The sequence below is a fragment of the Lissotriton helveticus genome (assembly GCF_964261635.1).
Source record: "Lissotriton helveticus chromosome 1_1 unlocalized genomic scaffold, aLisHel1.1 SUPER_1_unloc_36, whole genome shotgun sequence".
Lineage (NCBI taxonomy): Eukaryota > Metazoa > Chordata > Amphibia > Caudata > Salamandridae > Lissotriton > Lissotriton helveticus.
Genome location: NW_027611677.1, coordinates 425,107 through 444,915, shown reverse-complemented (window position 1 = coordinate 444,915; position 19,809 = coordinate 425,107). Strand labels below are relative to the sequence as shown.

At 42.8% G+C, this 19,809-nt stretch overlaps 1 protein-coding gene across 1 annotated transcript in view; it reads right to left on the bottom strand.

Moving 5' to 3' along the window:
• Positions 1–10,756, bottom strand: part of LOC144805965 (uncharacterized) — a 451,244-nt gene extending 440,488 nt beyond the window's left edge. The window contains exon 1 of the mRNA XM_078672426.1: positions 10,599–10,756. The gene's annotated coding sequence lies outside the window, so the exon portion shown is untranslated. The remainder of the gene's footprint in view (positions 1–10,598) is intronic.
• Positions 10,757–19,809: the final 9,053 nt, after the last annotated feature.

Here is a 19,809-nt window from a genome sequence, read left to right as displayed (position 1 = left end):
TTGACTTTTTGCATCATTGGTGATGCATGTGTTTAACATTGAGCTTGGGAAAAATGAAAAAAAATAGACTTTGGGGATTGTTTACTAGGGCAAGTGATACATCAAATTAAGACTCATATTAAACTGAACCTCAAGCTGAAAAAAAAAACAAAATAGCATTTACGATTACTTTTTTATAAGCGACTTTAACAATTGTTTTTTTAGCTATATTAAAAAACAAGGTAACGCCATACATTTTAGAAAAGAGATTTTTTCAAAGTAAAACATAGGTGTGACCTGCCTTCACATTAGGCTTCATAAACAAAAGAAAAAACATCTCTATGTGTTATATTCACTTTTTAATAACACATTTTCGTTTTAGGCACAAGCAAAAAGCAGCATTGGTGATGCATGTGTTTTTCAATGGGGTTTTTTAAAGTCTACCAAAATACGGTTTACCAATACATTTTCATTATTTTCTCTTTGGTATCTCATTATGCACATGTTAATAAACAGGTTCATGCATTATTAGCTAAATAGCATAAAAACACACTGAATTATTAACAATAATCTTTGAGATTTGGGTGACCAGATGGCCGGAAATCGAAAATCGCCTCGTATGGATTCAACTTCCATTTCGTGCACTTTCTATGTGGGCCACATGCATAAGAATTGGTACAAGAATGCATACGAATCTTAGCTAGAATCTGCAATTGAAATTAAGTCTTTAACTTATATGCTTCAAGAATTAAAGGGCACATTCTGCTATGTATTATATACTCAGAATCGGGTACGATATCAGGTTTTTCCCTTGGCTGGAAGCTTGAAAAAAACTTCAGATAATACCAAAGGTACATAGATCACATGAAAACATCAGATCTGAGCTTTCTAACAAGTATATTTAGGTCCTGGGCACTCACAAAGTTACTGTGATATCCATTCTGAGCTATTTGGAAAATTAGCAAATCTTGTCAAAAAAATATTTTTTGACGATTTTTGCTAATTTTCAGTATCAACCCTAATGACTGTTTTCAGGTCCCTGTAGCCACCAGGACCCCCTTATATAGCTCAGGTGATATAGCAAGAGTGTCTAGGGCTCATTTCCAGCCTCCAGGTACATGTTTGACTCCTATTTCTGACATTTCGAGGTGTTTGGTGTCAAACTCATTTTTTCCATTATAGGCCATAGAGCCCAGAGTCACATCACATTTCTAGTTCTGGAGCCAAGGACCCCATAGTGTACCTCAGATGACATTGCAGGAGTGTCTATGACCCATTTCTAGACTCCAGGGGTAACTTTTTGAAGTTTTTGGGTTTAAGGGGGCAAAGTCACTTCTTCCACCCAGCCCAAGGTGCTCAAAATCGGGTACGATATTAGTTTTTTCCCTTGGCTGGAAGCTGGAAAAAAAACTTCAAATAATACCAGAGTTAGACAGATCAAATGAAAGCATCAGATCTGACCTTTCTAAAAAGTGCATTTATATCTCGAACACTCAAACGGTGTCTCTGATATCCAGTCTGAGCTATTTCACAAATTAGCAAATCTTGTCAAAAAAAGTTTTTTTGACGATTTGTGCTAATTTTCTGTATCGACTCTCATGACAGTTTGTGGGTCCTTGTGGACATCAGGAACCCAAATTATACCTCAGGTGATATATCAGCAATGTATGAGACCCAATTCAAGCATCCATCCACCTGTTGTAGTGATATTTGTCACATTTTAGCTGTTCAGGGTACAGAGTCACTTCTTCTACAGAAGGCTATGGTGCTTCATGTGCTCCAAGAGGTCAAAAAAATATATAACACAAAATCATTTAAAAAGTGTACAGGTGCAACTGCAGTGTTTGGAATGCTATACATGTGCAATTGTAGTGTCCTGTGCACCTCCAAAATGAATTTCTATCACCTTTGAAGTGTACCTGAAGCAAAAAATGTCTTTGTCTCAAGATGCATCAAAGTGTGAAAAAATACAAAAAAATTGATTAAAACAAAAATAATTGTGGCTTACTTGCATTATAAACACACAATGAATGAAACAGAGTCAAAAAATAAAAATAAAGTTGAAAATTTGCATTTTCAGTTTCATGGGGACATGGTCACTTCTGTGTCCGAGGTCGTGGAACTCTGAGCTGGGTAAAAGTTTAGCTTGAGTGCCCTCCCCATGGAGGTCAAAAATTGTAATACATCAAAATCATTTAAAAACTATATAGGTGTAATTGCAGTGTCCTGAATACTGTATAACTGTATTTGCAGTGTTCTGTGCCCCTCCAAAATGAATTTATAACACTTTTGAAGTCTGTTGAAGCAAAAAATGACTAAGTCCAAAAACATCATAAAGTGTTAAAAAACGGTCAAAATTGGGTTAAAATGAAAAAAAAACAAAGTGCTACAGTGGCCCGATAGCATGCTGAACATATATTGAATGATATAGAATGACTAGTTTTACAAAAACATTAAAAATTGTTATTTTAAATTTCAGGGGGACAAGGTCACGGAAGTCATGGAACTCCGAGCGGAGTAAAATTTCAGCGTTCCCCCTTATGGAGGTCAAATATTTTAGTGCATCAAAATCATTAATAAACTATGTAGGTGTACTTGCAGTGTCATGAATGCTATATAACTGCATTTGCACTGTTCTGTGTACCTCCAAAATGAATTTCAAACACTTTTGAAGTCCCCTGAAGCAAAAAATGACTAAGTCCAAAAACATCAATGGTGCATCAAAGTGTTCAAAAATGGATTGAAATGAAAACAAATGAGTGTTAAAGTGGCCTTAGAGCATTATAAACACACAATGAATGAAACAGAATGAATAGCTTTACAAATAAACATGAAAATTAGCATTTTAAATTTCAGGGGTACAAGGTCACTTTTGTGTCCGAGGTCATGGAACTCCGAGTGGGGTAAAATTTCAGCTTGCCTCCCTTATGATGTTTAAAAATTTTAATACTTCAAAATCATTTAAAAACTATATAGGTGTGATTGCAATGTCCTGAATAGTTCCCAAATGTATTTTCAGCACTTTTGAATCATCCCTCATCACAATTTTCATCAATTTCCCAATCATCACCAGCGCTTCAAAGTGACATAAAACGGTCAAAAATGGTGGAAAATGAAAAAAACAGCAAGGAACACGTGCCTAATAACATGCTAAACATAATGTATATCTCCATACATTTTTAAATCAATTTAACCTTTTCATGCATCACTAGTGATGCACACTAAACCTGATATGCAGCACTGGTGATGCATGTGCATCACTAGTGATGCAAATGCATCACTGGTGAGACAAGAGTCAAGCTGGTAGCCTGACCTTTGACCAAGCCGGAAAAAAAAAAGGTGCTCAATCATAATATTTTGACGCCCTCTTTCATATGCACCCCCCTTTTTTCAGAAAAAAATATTGGGGTACCCTTTTTTCTAGAGAGCAGCACCAGTGATGCATTCACCCCAAAGGTGTTTTTTCCCCTGGGCCCCTCCCCCAAACGAAAACACATTGACCTAAAGCCTAAGTGTATTCTGAGTCATACAAAGTTTATTAGATGAAAAAATATTGTACGGGCACTTTTTTGCACAAAAAGTCACTTTTTGGCACTTTTTTGAGAGAAATAAAATAGTTCGCAGATTTTTTTTAAATCGACCGAATTTAAAAAAAAATGCTCTTGTTGGATGGCTTTGGACATAAGGCCGCATAAACAAAAGGAATTTTTCAAATATCTGTTTTTCTCACTTTTTTATTGCTGTTTGAAATTTCTGACTTGACTTTTTGCATCATTGGTGATGCATGTGTTTAACATTGAGCTTGGGAAAAATGAAAAAAAATAGTCTTTGGGGATTGTTTACTAGGGCAAGTGATACATCAAATTAAGACTCATATTAAACTGAACCTCAAGCTGAAAAAAAAAAAAAAATAGCATTTACGATCACTTTTTTATAAGCGACTTTAACAATTGTTTTTTTAGCTATATTAAAAAACAAGGTAACGCCATAAATTTTAGAAAAGAGATTTTTTCAAAGTAAAACATAGGTGTGACCTGCCTTCACATTAGGCTTCATAAACAAAAGAAAAAACATCTCTATGTGTTATATTCACTTTTTAATAACACATTTTCGTTTTAGGCACAAGCAAAAAGCAGCATTGGTGATGCATGTGTTTTTCAATGGGGTTTTTTAAAGTCTACCAAAATACGGTTTACCAATACATTTTCATTATTTTCTCTTTGGTATCTCATTATGCACATGTTAATAAACAGGTTCATGCATTATTAGCTAAATAGCATAAAAACACACTGAATTATTAACAATAATCTTTGAGATTTGGGTGACCAGATGGCCGGAAATCGAAAATCGCCTCGTATGGATTCAACTTCCATTTCGTGCACTTTCTATGTGGGCCACATGCAGAAAGAATTGGTACAAGAATGCATACGAATCTTAGCTAGAATCTGCAATTGAAATTAAGTCTTTAACTTATATGCTTCAAGAATTAAAGGGCACATTCTGCTATGTATTATATACTCAGAATCGGGTACGATATCAGGTTTTTCCCTTGGCTGGAAGCTTGAAAAAAACTTCAGATAATACCAAAGGTACATAGATCACATGAAAACATCAGATCTGAGCTTTCTAACAAGTATATTTAGGTCCTGGACACTCACAAAGTTACTGTGATATCCATTCTGAGCTATTTGGAAAATTAGCAAATCTTGTCAAAAAAATATTTTTTGACGATTTTTGCTAATTTTCAGTATCAACCCTAATGACTGTTTTCAGGTCCCTGTAGCCACCAGGACCCCCTTATATAGCTCAGGTGATATAGCAAGAGTGTCTAGGGCTCATTTCCAGCCTCCAGGTACATGTTTGACTCCTATTTCTGACATTTCGAGGTGTTTGGTGTCAAACTCATTTTTTCCATTATAGGCCATAGAGCCCAGAGTCACATCACATTTCTAGTTCTGGAGCCAAGGACCCCATAGTGTACCTCAGATGACATTGCAGGAGTGTCTATGACCCATTTCTAGACTCCAGGGGTAACTTTTTGAAGTTTTGGGGTTTAAGGGGGCAAAGTCACTTCTTCCACCCAGCCCAAGGTGCTCAAAATCGGGTACGATATTAGTTTTTTCCCTTGGCTGGAAGCTGGAAAAAAAACTTCAAATAATACCAGAGTTAGACAGATCAAATGAAAGCATCAGATCTGACCTTTCTAAAAAGTGCATTTATATCTCGAACACTCAAACGGTGTCTCTGATATCCAGTCTGAGCTATTTCACAAATTAGCAAATCTTGTCAAAAAAAGTTTTTTTGACGATTTGTGCTAATTTTCGGTATCGACTCTCATGACAGTTTGTGGGTCCTTGTGGACATCAGGAACCCAAATTATACCTCAGGTGATATATCAGCAATGTATGAGACCCAATTCAAGCATCCATCCACCTGTTGTAGTGATATTTGTCACATTTTAGCTGTTCAGGGTACAGAGTCACTTCTTCTACAGAAGGCTATGGTGCTTCATGTGCTCCAAGAGGTCAAAAAAATATATAACACAAAATCATTTAAAAAGTGTACAGGTGCAACTGCAGTGTTTGGAATGCTATACATGTGCAATTGTAGTGTCCTGTGCACCTCCAAAATGAATTTCTATCACCTTTGAAGTGTACCTGAAGCAAAAAATGTCTTTGTCTCAAGATGCATCAAAGTGTGAAAAAATACAAAAAAATTGATTAAAACAAAAATAATTGTGGCTTACTTGCATTATAAACACACAATGAATGAAACAGAGTCAAAAAATAAAAATAAAGTTGAAAATTTGCATTTTCAGTTTCAGGGGGACATGGTCACTTCTGTGTCCGAGGTCGTGGAACTCTGAGCTGGGTAAAAGTTTAGCTTGAGTGCCCTCCCCATGGAGGTCAAAAATGTTAATACATCAAAATCATTTAAAAACTATATAGGTGTAATTGCAGTGTCCTGAATACTGTATAACTGTATTTGCAGTGTTCTGTGCCCCTCCAAAATGAATTTGTAACACTTTTGAAGTCTGTTGAAGTAAAAAAATGACTAAGTCCAAAAACATCATAAAGTGTTAAAAAACGGTCAAAATTGGGTTAAAATGAAAAAAAAAACAAAGTGCTACAGTGGCCCGATAGCATGCTGAACATATATTGAATGATATAGAATGACTAGTTTTACAAAAACATTAAAAATTGTTATTTTAAATTTCAGGGGGACAAGGTCACGGAAGTCATGGAACTCCGAGCGGAGTAAAATTTCAGCGTTCCCCCTTATGGAGGTCAAATATTTTAGTGCATCAAAATCATTAATAAACTATATAGGTGTACTTGCAGTGTCATGAATGCTATATAACTGCATTTGCACTGTTCTGTGTACCTCCAAAATGAATTTCAAACACTTTTGAAGTCCCCTGAAGCAAAAAATGACTAAGTCCAAAAACATCAATGGTGCATCAAAGTGTTCAAAAATGGATTGAAATGAAAACAAATGAGTGTTAAAGTGGCCTTAGAGCATTATAAACACACAATGAATGAAACAGAATGAATAGCTTTACAAATAAACATGAAAATTAGCATTTTAAATTTCAGGGGTACAAGGTCACTTTTGTGTCCGAGGTCATGGAACTCCGAGTGGGGTAAAATTTCAGCTTGCCTCCCTTATGATGTTTAAAAATTTTAATACTTCAAAATCATTTAAAAACTATATAGGTGTGATTGCAATGTCCTGAATAGTTCCCAAATGTATTTTCAGCACTTTCGAATCATCCCTCATCACAATTTTCATCAATTTCCCAATCATCACCAGCGCTTCAAAGTGACATAAAACGGTCAAAAATGGTGGAAAATGAAAAAAACAGCAAGGAACACGTGCCTAATAACATGCTAAACATAATGTATATCTCCATAAATTTTTAAATCAATTTAACCTTTTCATGCATCACTAGACTAAACTGCTCTAGAACAATATATAGATCTCAATAAAGGTTTCTTTCCCTACTTAGGTACTGTCTCGAATAGTAAACTGATACGTAGATTAACCAGAACCCTTGAAGCGGTAGTGACTGAAACTACTTCTGCTCTAGGTAACCTAACCGAAGAGCAATCTGCTATGAGAATTGTCGTGCTCCAAAATCGTCTCGTTCTTGACGTCATACTGGCCGATAGAGGAGGAGCATGTAGAGTCATCGGATCTAGTTGCTGCATTTTCATTCCTAATAACGCGCCGTCTGTTTATTCAGCTATAACCAGACTTCATAAAATTGCCCATCTGTTACACCAAAATCCAGGCACCTGGACATGGTCCGGTTGGTTCTGGAGTATAATTTCTGCCTGGGGATGGAAAGTATTGTCCTTTCTAGGTATTGCAGTAGCGATCATATTCAGTTGCTGCCTCTGTATACAATGTGGCACTGCGATTTGCGGCATTTGTGCTACCTCTTGTATTCCTAGTCCCAAGTCCCGTCCTAAATCCCGTTCCAAGACAATTCGAGACGAGCAAATGATACTCTGTGAAATGATAGATGGTATCATGAATATTGATGTTTCCTGATGGAAACGTAGTGACAAGGAGGGAATGTGGAAAAGTAAATTTTGCCATGTTCTGTGTCCCTACGTGTTTCCCATCTTATGTTATGTGTGCATGATTAATATGCATATGTATTCCCCATGTTCGATTAAAGACGCAATTACAGTTGTGTCCATCTCTAGTATGCCAGTTCCAGTTCTCGTGAATACAACGAGTATTAGGCCTATGTAAAGTTACGTTGCCACGTTTCTCAGTGTGCACGTTATTTCATTGAAAAGTCCCCGTTTCTAGGCCTCAAAAGGGCCCGGACACCAGATTCAGCTCCTGTCTCCTGAGCCCTCGCTGAGGAGCGATACAGCCCCCACCTGTATTCCTGACCCTTCACTTACTTCCTGCCTCACAGTGCCCGGCTCGGCCTGGCTCTGCCTGCCAGTCTGCCAAGAGTATGTTATGATTCTAGTTATCAGTCCAGTCCTCCTTCTCTGCATTCCTAAACTACTGAATCGCATCAATAGTTTCCGTCATGGTCTAGCCTTTACGTCTCCATGTAAGAGAAATACTGTATTAATGGTCATTTAATATTCCTCAATACGCACTACATGTAGAATAATTCATGCACCAGTCTTAGAATCTGTTAGCCTTTACCCCGATAACTTTTGGATTCTATCAACATGTTCTCTAAACATCAGATACTAGATAGTGTTTAGGTACATGTCGCTCTGACTCTCCAGACTTCAGTCTCTCCCTCTAGCGCAGAAGTCATAGCCCCCAGCTTCTCCTAGTAACACGTCATTGCCAGTTTGCGCGCACCACTAGGTTAGAGGTCCCGGCTCCTTAGGTAGCCCCCTCCATGTTTCCGCCCCATTTATGACATATTCTGTTACGTTTACATCACATGTCTATGTATACGCCCTGTCCACACCTCCTGTTACACCCATTTTCACCCTTATCTTTCGCGACTGCTACGCACCCCACCCACTGCTCCGCCTATTGTATGTACTGTAATGCAATTGTTTTAGTATATATACTTGTGCATTGTTATTAAAGTTGTGCAGCGCTGCCATCCTATTTCCGTGCAGGTTGTCCTGTTCCTGTCCTTTATGCTGTATTAAACCTGCAAACTCCTACTACCTCGAATCTTGACTCTTATTTATTGAGCTATCTGTTATTGTTATATCTAGTCAAAAAGAGAGGTATTATTTATTTATTTACCACAATGCACTGGGCCAGGGACAGACTAATTTGTATATAGCCAGGTTCTGAGCTGGGATGGGGCAGTGAGCTAAATAACGGTGATGGATCAAGCCCTGATCTTTGGACTGGGTAAGAGTGGTCTGCTTAATTCAGACACTCTGTTCATCACCACCCCCTTTTCTGAATCGTTTTTGGCCACTATAGGTGTGGCAGGGTATACTCAGACATGAGTCCCTTGCTCACTGCTCCATCAGGATTCAAGCAAGCTGGGCCGAAGAGGCTGAAATGCCAGAAACCAGTCCCCGATAGCTTGTCTCCTTTCTGGTGAAGAATTGGCTTGGTAGTTTGGTCTGCCCTGTTCCCATGATGCACTGGGCCAGGGACAGACTAATTTGCATATAGCCAGGTTCTGAGCTGGGATGGGGCAGTGAGCTAAATAACGGTGATGGATCAAGCCCTGATCTTTGGACTGGGTAAGAGTGTTCTGCTTAATTCAGACACTCTGTTCATCACCACCCCCTTTTCTGAATCGTATAGAGGAGCCCAGCTCAGCCCAAGGGCCCACGGATAGAAGAGCCCAGCTCAGCCTTAGGGCCCCCGGATAGAAGAGCCCAGCACAGCCCCCAGGGACCCCGGATAGAAGAGCCCAGCTCAGCCCCAGGGGCCCCGGATAGAAGAGCCCTGCTCAGCCCCAGGACCCCCGGATAGAAGAGTCCAGCTCAGCCCAGGGTCCCCGGATAGAAGAGCCCAGCTCAGCCCAAGGGCCCACGGATAGAAGAGCCCAGCTCAGCCCCAGGACCCCCGGATAGAAGAGTCCAGCTCAGCCCAGGGTCCCCGGATAGAAGAGCCCAGCTCAGCCCAAGGGCCCACAGATAGAAGAGCCCAGCTCAGCCCCAGGGGCCCCGGATAGAAGAGCCCAGCTCAGGCCCAGAGGCCCCCGAATAGAAGAGTATAGCTCAGACCCAGGGCTGGGGGGGGGGCAGGTCTGGGGTCTGGGGGTGGTAAATTTGGGGTTTGAGGGGGGTCTGCAGATGAAGGTAACTGCACAGACAGACAGGGCTCCTTCCTGCTCGGCAGCAGGCTGCAAACACCAGGAGAGGCCAGAAGTGTTGTCACCGCACCTGCTGGTGCTGTCTCTGCCGCCGCTTACCCGGAAGAGGAAACCCTTCTCCCTTTCAGCCAATGTGCAGCTCAGTGGGTCTCATCAGCGGGCGAGGAGCGCCCTCAGGTGGCCGCTGACGGAACCGCCGCCTCCAGTCTTTAAGAGTGAATTGGAAATAGCCTGAATTTCATTAATTATATGCAAATGTAAGAAACTGCTAGAATTAAACTGGACAATGTTTTCTATTTTTCCTTTTTCTGTGGGTAATTTTTTATATTTGGTAGGACTGTCTATATTCAAACAACTTTCTGACTCTGCACCAAATTAAGTTTTAAGCTCAGCCCCTAGGGCCCCCGGACAGAAGAGCCCAGCTCAGCCCCCAAGGGCCCTCTGGATAGAAGAGCCCAGCTTAGCCCCAGGATCCCATGGATAGAGGAGCCCATCTCCACCCCAGGGGCCCCATATAGAAGAGCCCAGCTCAGCCCCAGAGGCCCCCGGATAGAAGAGCCCAGCTCATCCCCGGGGGCCCCAGATAGAAGAGCCCAGCTCAGTCCCAGGGGCCCCAGATAGAAGAGCCCAGCTCAGCCCCCGGGGGTCCCGGATAGAAGAGCACAGCTCAGCCAGAAGGGCCCAGCTCAGCACCAGGGGCCCGGATAGAAGAGCCATGCTCAGCCCCCCCAGGGACCCCCGGATAGAAGGGCCCAGCTCAGCCCGGCTCCTGCAGAGATTCCCTCCAGGATTATTCAGTCTATTTCTACAAACACAGCAGAAGGTGCTGACAATCTCCTACCTGAGCAGAGACCTGTGCAGACATGTCCAGGCTCTCTTCTCCTCCTGGGGCTGGGGGCAGATCTGGGGTCTGAGGGGGGCAGGGGCAGATCTGTGGTTTGAGGGGGGTCTGTAGATGGAGGTAACTGCACAGACAGACAGGGCTCCTTCCTCCTCTGCTGCAGGCTGCAAACACAAGGAGAGGCCGGAAGTGATGTCACCGGAGCTGTTGGTGCTGTCTCTGCCGCCGCTGACCCGGAAGAGGAAACCCTTCTCCCTTTCATTCAATGTGGAGCTCAGTGGGTTTCATCAGCAGGCGATGATCGCCCTCTGGTGGCCTCTGACGGAACCGCCGCCTCCAGTCTTCAAAAGTGAATTGGAAATGACAGCCTGACTTTCATTAAATACATAAAAATGTAAGAAAACTGCGAGAATTAAACTAGTCAACATTTGTCTGTTTTTCTATTTTTCCTGTTTCTGTGGGTAATTCTTTATATTTGATAGGGCTGTGTGTATTCAAACAACTTTCCAACGATTTGCCCCAAATTAAGTTTTGCATTTCTCTGCATTTTTTACCCACTCACTCCCCCCAAAGTTTCACTTATAAAACAAAATAAAGTAAAATGCAGTCTCAATACATTCATGAGACAGAACAATCAGGTCTGACTCTCACAGATTTCTCCCTCAGTGGATGGTCCCATGGCACTGAGTGACCGGTGCCGGCTCTGAGGATGAGATGGTATTCCAGGACTAACAAATGCCAGACTCCTTCATACAGGCTCTTATTAGAGGTACCACCTGCCTTTTGGTCATGTTTTAAGAATTTGCAAAGGCCCGGATATTATTCTTCAATAAGACTTTAAATAAAAGTGTTTGTATTCATTTTTAACATGGCTTTGTTGTCTTTATTTACTTTAACTCTCAGTCAGGATTCATTAAGGCAGCTCTAGAACACATTTTAAAGTGATTACTGCTTATATTTGATATTATAAGTTTGCACTGATTAGAGGAAAAATGCCAGCTTTAAGTAATCTTCCTACTTTTGTACTGGCCGGGACAAGAAAATACTGACCATGCCATTCCTATAAAAGACTGGTCAGGTGGTAACCCTCTCTCCTATCATAAGTCACTCCTCGTCCACACACCATCAATGTGCGGTTGAAGGAGGACTTCGTAGCACCGTCAGGCAAGTTGCATTTGTTGCCTGGGCAGTGACATCAGATGCGACATGCACACATTAGAGCCTTCAAGTCTCACTCATCATGAGTGACACTCACACATTTAGAGGTCTGTGCTGAAGTTTCACTCACACCTAGCTGAATCTTATCACTGGGAGACGGGAGAGGGTCCTAGTACTCCATATGTGACTTTGCTCGCACTTCTACTGTGTGCAGAGTAGCCGCTTACAACAAATTACACCCGTGTTAATTTCCATAGTTGGTGCACGAATCCGTTTTCCCAGTTGTGAATTTTTCGGGCTCGATGGCGTGTTCTGTCCTGGTGTTTCTGTATTCGGTTTACTTCCGCTGCATGGGTGCTCGATAAACGGCCTTTTATGGAAATTAACACGGGTGTAATTTGATGTCCTACAGACAAAGCATACAGCCCTGAGGAAGACTGCCCATGAAAAACACTTCTGGTCCTAACACAAGGCAGTCGAAACGCGTTGGTAACAACATAGAGGCCTGGAGGACTTTTATGCATTCTGGATTCCCATTTGGGAACAAAGAGCCATAGAGACTAAAATCCTCTAAGCATAATTTGGAGAAGTACAATCCCAGACCCTATATAGGACTATACAAATAGATGAGATTGAGGGGCAGGGAAGTGCAACCCCCGTCAGACATCTCCAAAAGTATCAGTAGGACAGGGTGGAGAAGATTATCACCCACTGATCTATCCAGCAACTAACTAAATGCAAATGAGTCTGTTTAATGTTTGATTCCAATGTATATATGTTGTACAGTTATTCAAACACATAATCGTGAATGTTTTTTGTCTTATATGTCATGTATGATTTGTAACTAGGAGAGTTGAATTGACAAACATTCAGAAACGAAGGTGAATACCATTATGCATAAAAATTTGTAAAATAATTCTAAAATTAATTGTTTGATAGCCCAAAGTCAATAAAAGGGACTGTTGTGGCAAAAAGAAATGTTCATCCATGGTGTCAGAGGTAATATTGTTGTGAGAAAAGTAATATAGATTCCAGCCTCTGAGGTCCTTAACTGAATCAACCCCTTCCATGACATATCAAGATTACCTATACCTTCAGGCAGTGTTGTCTGTCATGGCACCCAAGTAGAGTGCTATGCCAACCTTGTTGTTTATGCTCTCACAGGGGCATGCAAGCTGCAAGGGCAGTGGCATGGTCCCACTGAGGAGGGTACGAGGGGACCCTCTTCAGCTCCCAGGCCCTGGGTACGCAGGGTACCATTTACTAGTGACTTACAGGGGGCAGACATAGCAATTGTGGATATGTTTTGGGAAAAAGCACTGGCACGGGAGACCCTGTGCACTACAATTGAAACCACATCAAAACCCGGTAGCAAAAAACAGGGGATAACCATGTCAAAGGAGGCTCTTTCTCACAGATGCTCTTGGTGTTACAAATGGGCGTGAAGGATAGGACCTCTGCTCCACTGGGCTGGGTCAAGATATTTCCTTTGACATGTTTTCAGCTGACACATCCGGGGGATTGAAAGGGCGTCTGATGAAATATCTTCATCCCGCAAAGTACACGACATAAAGAATCTAGCACACCTTAAGTCATTGGAGGTAGAGGTTACTCCTGCTGCAAACAGTCTTCACCATACCCAGGGTTTGGGGGAAATAACACGCATGTGGCAACAGAGACCATTAGGAAAGGACTGACTTCATGTTCAGCTTTTCTGCACAATACAAAGCCCCTGAAAGAGAAAAGAAAAGGGACTCTTCATTCAAAGTGCATCAATCCTTTTGCTTGCTTGTTTCTATTTTCACTTTTTGCCATTGAGTTTCACATGTGATTATTACATATGATTTGGGGAGACTGATACTTCTAAGATGGAAATATAGGGTGGGGGTGTTAGGGGTGTGGATTTTAGTTTAGATTCTTCAGGGTTTCATTTTGTTCTGGTTACCAGGCACATGCTCCCCCGAGTTGTACAGGATCACTTTGATTCTAATGACTAACAAATTGTTGTCAGACTGTGAGATGGGATATAGTATAAAGTCATGAACTGATAATAGTTTGAATACTAAAATTAAGAGGGGGCCGTTATGTTGTTTGTTGAACATCACACCCCTGATATCCTGTTACTTCAAGAGACTCATTGACTAGGTACAAAGTGTGTGTTCCTGGGTAGGATATATACACCATGTCAATCATCCAGGATTTACTGAGTGGTCCACAGGGGTCGCCATTCTCCATTTGCTTCTGTAGGTCGGTCCCATTTCAGTACAGATAGTTCCCGTAGACGACAAAGGTAAACATGTCATTCTCTCCAGTGGGTTCTCTGATCATTCACCCGTCCAACTAACCCTCTGACATCGACAATGGGAGTTGAAGGGTAAATGGTGTTTGAATGTTAGATGATACTCTTGTGAAACATCTGCGGAATAAGATCATAGATTATTTTTACATTATTGCGGGTTCAGTCTTCTCAGCAGTTACAGCTTGGGAAGCATTCAAGGTAGTGACTAGAGGAAATACCATGGCTCAGGGAAGGCATAAGATCGAAAATTGGAAGAGAGAGAATACTGACCTCGAAGACCAAATTATTCAGGTAGAAAAGAGGGAGGTGAATGCAAACCATACCAAAGCAGCTCAACTCCTTTAACATCCGAGGACCACACTAAAGCAGAAGATTGATATTACTGGATGGACAGGTTAGTTATATTCACAAAGTATGAAGTGGGTGACCAGGCTGGGAATTTTTGTACTGGCTTCCAAACAAAGGCCATATGTCAAGAATTGTCCCTTCGATTTTATCCACTGAGGGTCAAGTACAGATATTACAGAGACATTCACCCATTACTACGAAATATTATATTTTTGTGTACATCCTCCTCCTGCTAAACTTCAAAATCCCATCATAAGAGATCTTTCAGCGTGGGCACTGTCAAGGGAGGACCCAGGTCCCAAGGGGTGTACTATTACATTTTTCAAGAAATGTGCCTTTCTGGTTATTCTGCATTTAAAGTTGATGTTTCAAGGGGCCTTTGTGAATTGCATGCTTTCTGACTTCTTGTGAGGGGGGGTTATTTCAGTTACTCTGAAGCCGCATAAGTCCCAACAACTCGGTGACTTCTATAATTCAATTTGAGTAATTAATAATATTGAAACTAAAGCCTGTACAAACGTAATAACCTTGAGATTACATAATGTCGTCCGAACACTACTGCATGATGATCAAAATGGCTTTATGCCTAATAAGAGCGCTCCTAATTGTCTCCAGCACCTCCACATTATACCCTCACATGTGCACGATTTCCACAGCCCAGCTGCCCTACTTTTGCTTTATATATAGAAGACTTTTGACATGGTACATTGGCCTTTTATGCCAATTGTACTATGAAATGGATTTTGGGCCTCGTTTCATTTGTTTTGTCAATACCCTTTATACCTCCCCTTGGGCACAAGTGAGATTAAATAACCCACTATTGGCCCCAAACTCGACATAGAAAGACACCAGACTTGCTTACCCTCTCACACCCCTATTGCTCGCCCTCATTATTGAACCTCCGGTGGAGTGGTTCCACTTAGATGCACAGGTCAGGGATCTGGACTGGGGAGACAATCATAAGGATAGAATTATGCTTTACGCGGATGACATACTTCACGCAGATGACATACTTCTATACATTCCAGGCTGAGTGTGAGAAACTGGGCTGGTATTTGCTATCCACTAGTTATGGTGGGCACCTTGCACCAGTTCAAACGACCCTTATGATGTATGAAGTCAAAGATAACCTTTATGAAAGCTATCCTAGTGGTAGCTATGGAGAGCAGCCTTCAGGCTAAGTCTTGAAGGAGTGTACAGCAGCTTGTTTTACCAGATCACAACCTCCTGAGTAATCAAATGAAAGGAGAACCACACAAGTGTTATTTATTACTAAACAATCCCTGCAACCCCTATAAGAGATTAGAGCAGAAAACACACACTACTTAATCAATAGAACAACAGTAAATAGCACAATACACAGCAGGCTCCAGGGGTAGACCGAACCATATACTAAAAAAATGGTATAACAACAACGACTTCACAAGACACAGTGCCTAGAGCACATAGAATCACTGGGACCCCAATGAACTACCCAAAGGAGTGACACAGGGACCCCACGGAGGGCGGGGGCAGTGTGGGAACACAGACGCAGGCTCCGTTAGCTTCTATGGGGAAAGTCGCGTTGGAAAATTACAGTTCAAGGACACTTTGGAGAGGACTTCAAGCAAACCCTTTGGAATATACAAGGTTCTAAGGCAGCCCCCTTGTGATTATCGAGGTACCCGTGTTACCTATCCCAGAGGAGCCTGGTGCATAGGGGTCACGTGGTGTCGGAAACCCTTGTCGTTTTCAATTGTGTGGTGCTGCCGGGAAGATGAAAACTGTCCAGTGGAATCCAAGCCTAGATCTGAGGTGAGAAGAACCTGAAAGCAGAGGTCACAGAGTCTGGGTCACTTCAGGGTGACCAGGGGCTCGATAGGCAAATGTCCACCGATGCCGGGAGCTTAGGGTGTGAAGATAGGATGCTTGACTCTGCAGCCATGGGGAACAAGAGACGTTGATGATGACCAAAGTCTGGATGTGAGCTGTTGAGTGCTGAGGGGTCAGTGTCCGGATTGAACATCAACAAGCCTTGGCAAAGGCAACCCCCCGCCGGCAGAGGAAACTGGTTACGGTGAGGACCAGCAAGGTCCTGGGGACTCTCCAAACTATGGGGAGTAAGGGCACATCTGGAGAAACCAGGGAAGCCCAAGGCAAATCAAAGTGACCCTCGCTAGGACCCACAGTCCAAAAGACCAAGGATCGCAAAGGGAATCACATAGCACCAGCCCACAGAGCACTCGTGGAGTGGAGGCTGGAGATCTTCAGTGAAAATACTGCTCAGGGTTGGGACTATAAGTAGTCCAATCCACAACCTCAGGGATTGCCAAAAAGCATATGCTGCTGAAAAAGTACTCAATTCACAGGGGTTCGGGTTGCACGGTCCCCACGAGGGATACGGGTCTAAGGATTGCTGAGAGAGCAGATCGACCTCAGAGATGCCTGGGAACCCACCTCCTGTGTTGCAGTAATCTTCGGAGTCCTCAGGAGCTTGGGAGATGCAAACCGGTCAGATGCTTTTAGGTGCCTGCTGATGCAGGGGAGTAACTCCTTTACTCCAAGGGAGATTCTTCTATCATCCAGTGAAGTGTAGACCATTGAAGTACTTGGTTTCTGCTTGCAGAGTTTAGCCAGGTAAAATCCAAAGTCCTCTAGTCAGGTTTCCCACTTTATACCCAGGGAAGGCATTGGACTAACTCTAGGGACCCTCCTAGGGGAGGGTTAGGACAGAGGGGTGGCTATACCCATGTCCTTTGTCCAGTTTCACACCAGAGCAGGAGCAAATGGCTGCTGCGACTGGTTTGAGCTGGACTATGCATGGGACACCAAATGTGCCCCCAGTGCAGACTTTCTGGCACTCTAAGAGTACACCCAGCCAGCCCCAATACACTAAGGCCTCTCTGGGAGGTGGTCACACCTCCCGTGACAGGAAACCTATTGTCAGGCTTGGCTCAGCAGCAGGAGGGCAGACGTGTCTGTGCCTGGCATCATCCATTTTGTGATGCCCAGGTCGAAAAAGCTGGTGCTGGGTGCACCGGTGTTTCACATAAGTCCCTCTAGAAGGGTGGAATCATACCTCCCCCACAGGAGGTAGGATTCCAAGGTGTTTGGCACCAAACACAACATGTGTCTAAGCAGCCGTTTTAAAGTACGCTGCCTAGCACATCCTCCGCTCCTCATCAGCTAAGCTGGTAAGAGTGTCTAGATTTAAAGAGCTAAATCAGGAGGAAGGGCCTTTAGTATTGCAGCGGCACTGGCCAGAAGTAAACTCCCTACTGAACACAGGCAGATGGAGAACTTGCTGCAGTTCAGGAAGAAGTTGAAGACATGTCTCTATCCTACCAAAAGTAGTAAGAACGTTCTGTAAATACCAAAAGTAGTACGTTTAGAATTTTGTCTTAAGTTAGTTCTGTGAATCAAGCCCACAGGATAAAAGCGCTTTCCTCTCTTAAAAGATTTGGATCGATCTAACAGATGTGGTTAGGACACGTGTGTGGTCCATAATCATCAAGAAAAGTAATTTAGCAATTCACCTTTAACTGGTCCTTAAAAACTCCCAGAATTAAGTTAGTGCTGTGAATCGAGCCATGTGTCACTCTTCTGTCAGAAATGTGAGTCCCTAAATAGGGTGACAACCTGATTAAGTAATATATGAAAAATCTAGACCTATATGTTCTTCCATCTGCAAGTTCAGCTTGCCCCGAGACTGTTGCCTCCCTGAAATCCTCCCTGAAATCCTGAAATTAGCTTTGCTGTTTGTTAACCACATTTTGAACAAACGGCTGAACGCTTCACGGAAGTCTGATGTTCTTCTGAAGGGGTGAAAACAGTCCCTCCTGGTACCACTGTTAACAAAACTAATGCTGACCCCAAAACTCTTAGGAAATTCAGACCACTCTCAATTCTTCCCACAGTAGCCAAAATGCTGGAAATGGAGGCTAATAGACAGCTTTTCCTTTTTCTGGAATCAAACTCCCTTTTCCATGATACGCAGTGTACAGGTTACAGTACAGAGTTGGCCTTACTGGAGGTCTCTGAATTTATCAAGTCTAATCTGGTTCAAGGTGCATCGGCTACGGTTGTAGAATTAGATTTGTCATCAGCGTTTGACACGGTCTCGCATTCTATCCTACGGCTGTTGAAAATTAGAACTCAAGGGAAAGCTCTGTCCTGGCTTAAATCATATCTTGAGGACAGATCGAAGGCTGTTTTCCTTGCTCCTTTTACTTCGGGTCCAAAGACCCTTAAATATGCATTCCCCTAGCAGGCTTCTCAGTTGCTGTAGCCCTGCTCTGTGAACAGGAGGACAGCTACCTGCCCCTTGGAGTCTCTTGGTTTTGGCTGGGCTCTGGAAACAGCAGGTACAGTCCCTTTCCTTTGCCTGCCACCAGGTTCAGTATGTGCACCCCATTTTAGTGCAGTCTCTCTTTGTCGTTTCCACGGTGCAGCACGGCAGTCCTTCTTCGGTCCTTCTTCCAGTCCAGATGAGATCTGGGTGCCATGTGGGCTCTATTTATGTACAGAAAAGTGCCCTCAGGGTATGGTGCAGCTTGTAGCCATTGGGCTACCAGGTACCCTCTTTCCTGATAACCACTTATTGGGAAGTGTGGCATGTGGGCATCCCAGGATTCTGCATGCTCCAAAGATAGCAGAACCCCCTCTCTCAGTCTCCAAAGCTCTCTAGCCCCAAACCCAGAGGAGTGGCTAATGAGGGGGCCACATGTCCTGAAAAATTACAACCGTTTTCCCCTCTCCTTCCGGGTGTCAGCTATTCTGCCTAAACAATCGAGCTGCCCCTCTGCCAAGTGTTCCCCTTTGCTCTTCAAAGGCAGCTTCAGCTTTGAAGGTCACATTTTGGGTCAAATCCCGCATGGCTTCCTGTAGGAGGGAGGTAACACCTCTCTCCAGTGCAGGACCCTATTGTCTCCTTTCTTGGAAGTCGTTAACATGGCTCCCCGGGAGGGCAGAAAACTGTCTCAGACGCAAGCTAACTGCTAAAGGCATAGCAGACAGAAGGTTACAAAGTGGCAACTTTATACTTGTTGTACACTGTAAATTATTACATTTATTTAAGCTTCAGAATCAAGTGGGGCTTAATGCAAGAGTTGTTTGATACTTTGTAGTATCAACTTTGGTTACACCATTCAGGATTTAGCACAGCTGAGGTGTCAGCATGTAACCCTGTACTCGCCAATGGGGCGGCCAAGTCTTTCCACAATAAAAACAACAGTTGCAGATTTTTCCTTGAAGAACATGTAAAATATGCTGCGCCCTGCCTTAGGGCTCGATAGACCTGCTATAGGGGTAACTTACGCATGTTTCAAGGGCACACTTGACTTTGCCATGGCTTTAAATGGGAACATCGGGCAAGCAGTTTGAAACTGCTCTTCCAGTCTGCAGTGAGTAGCTGGGAGACTCCTTTGA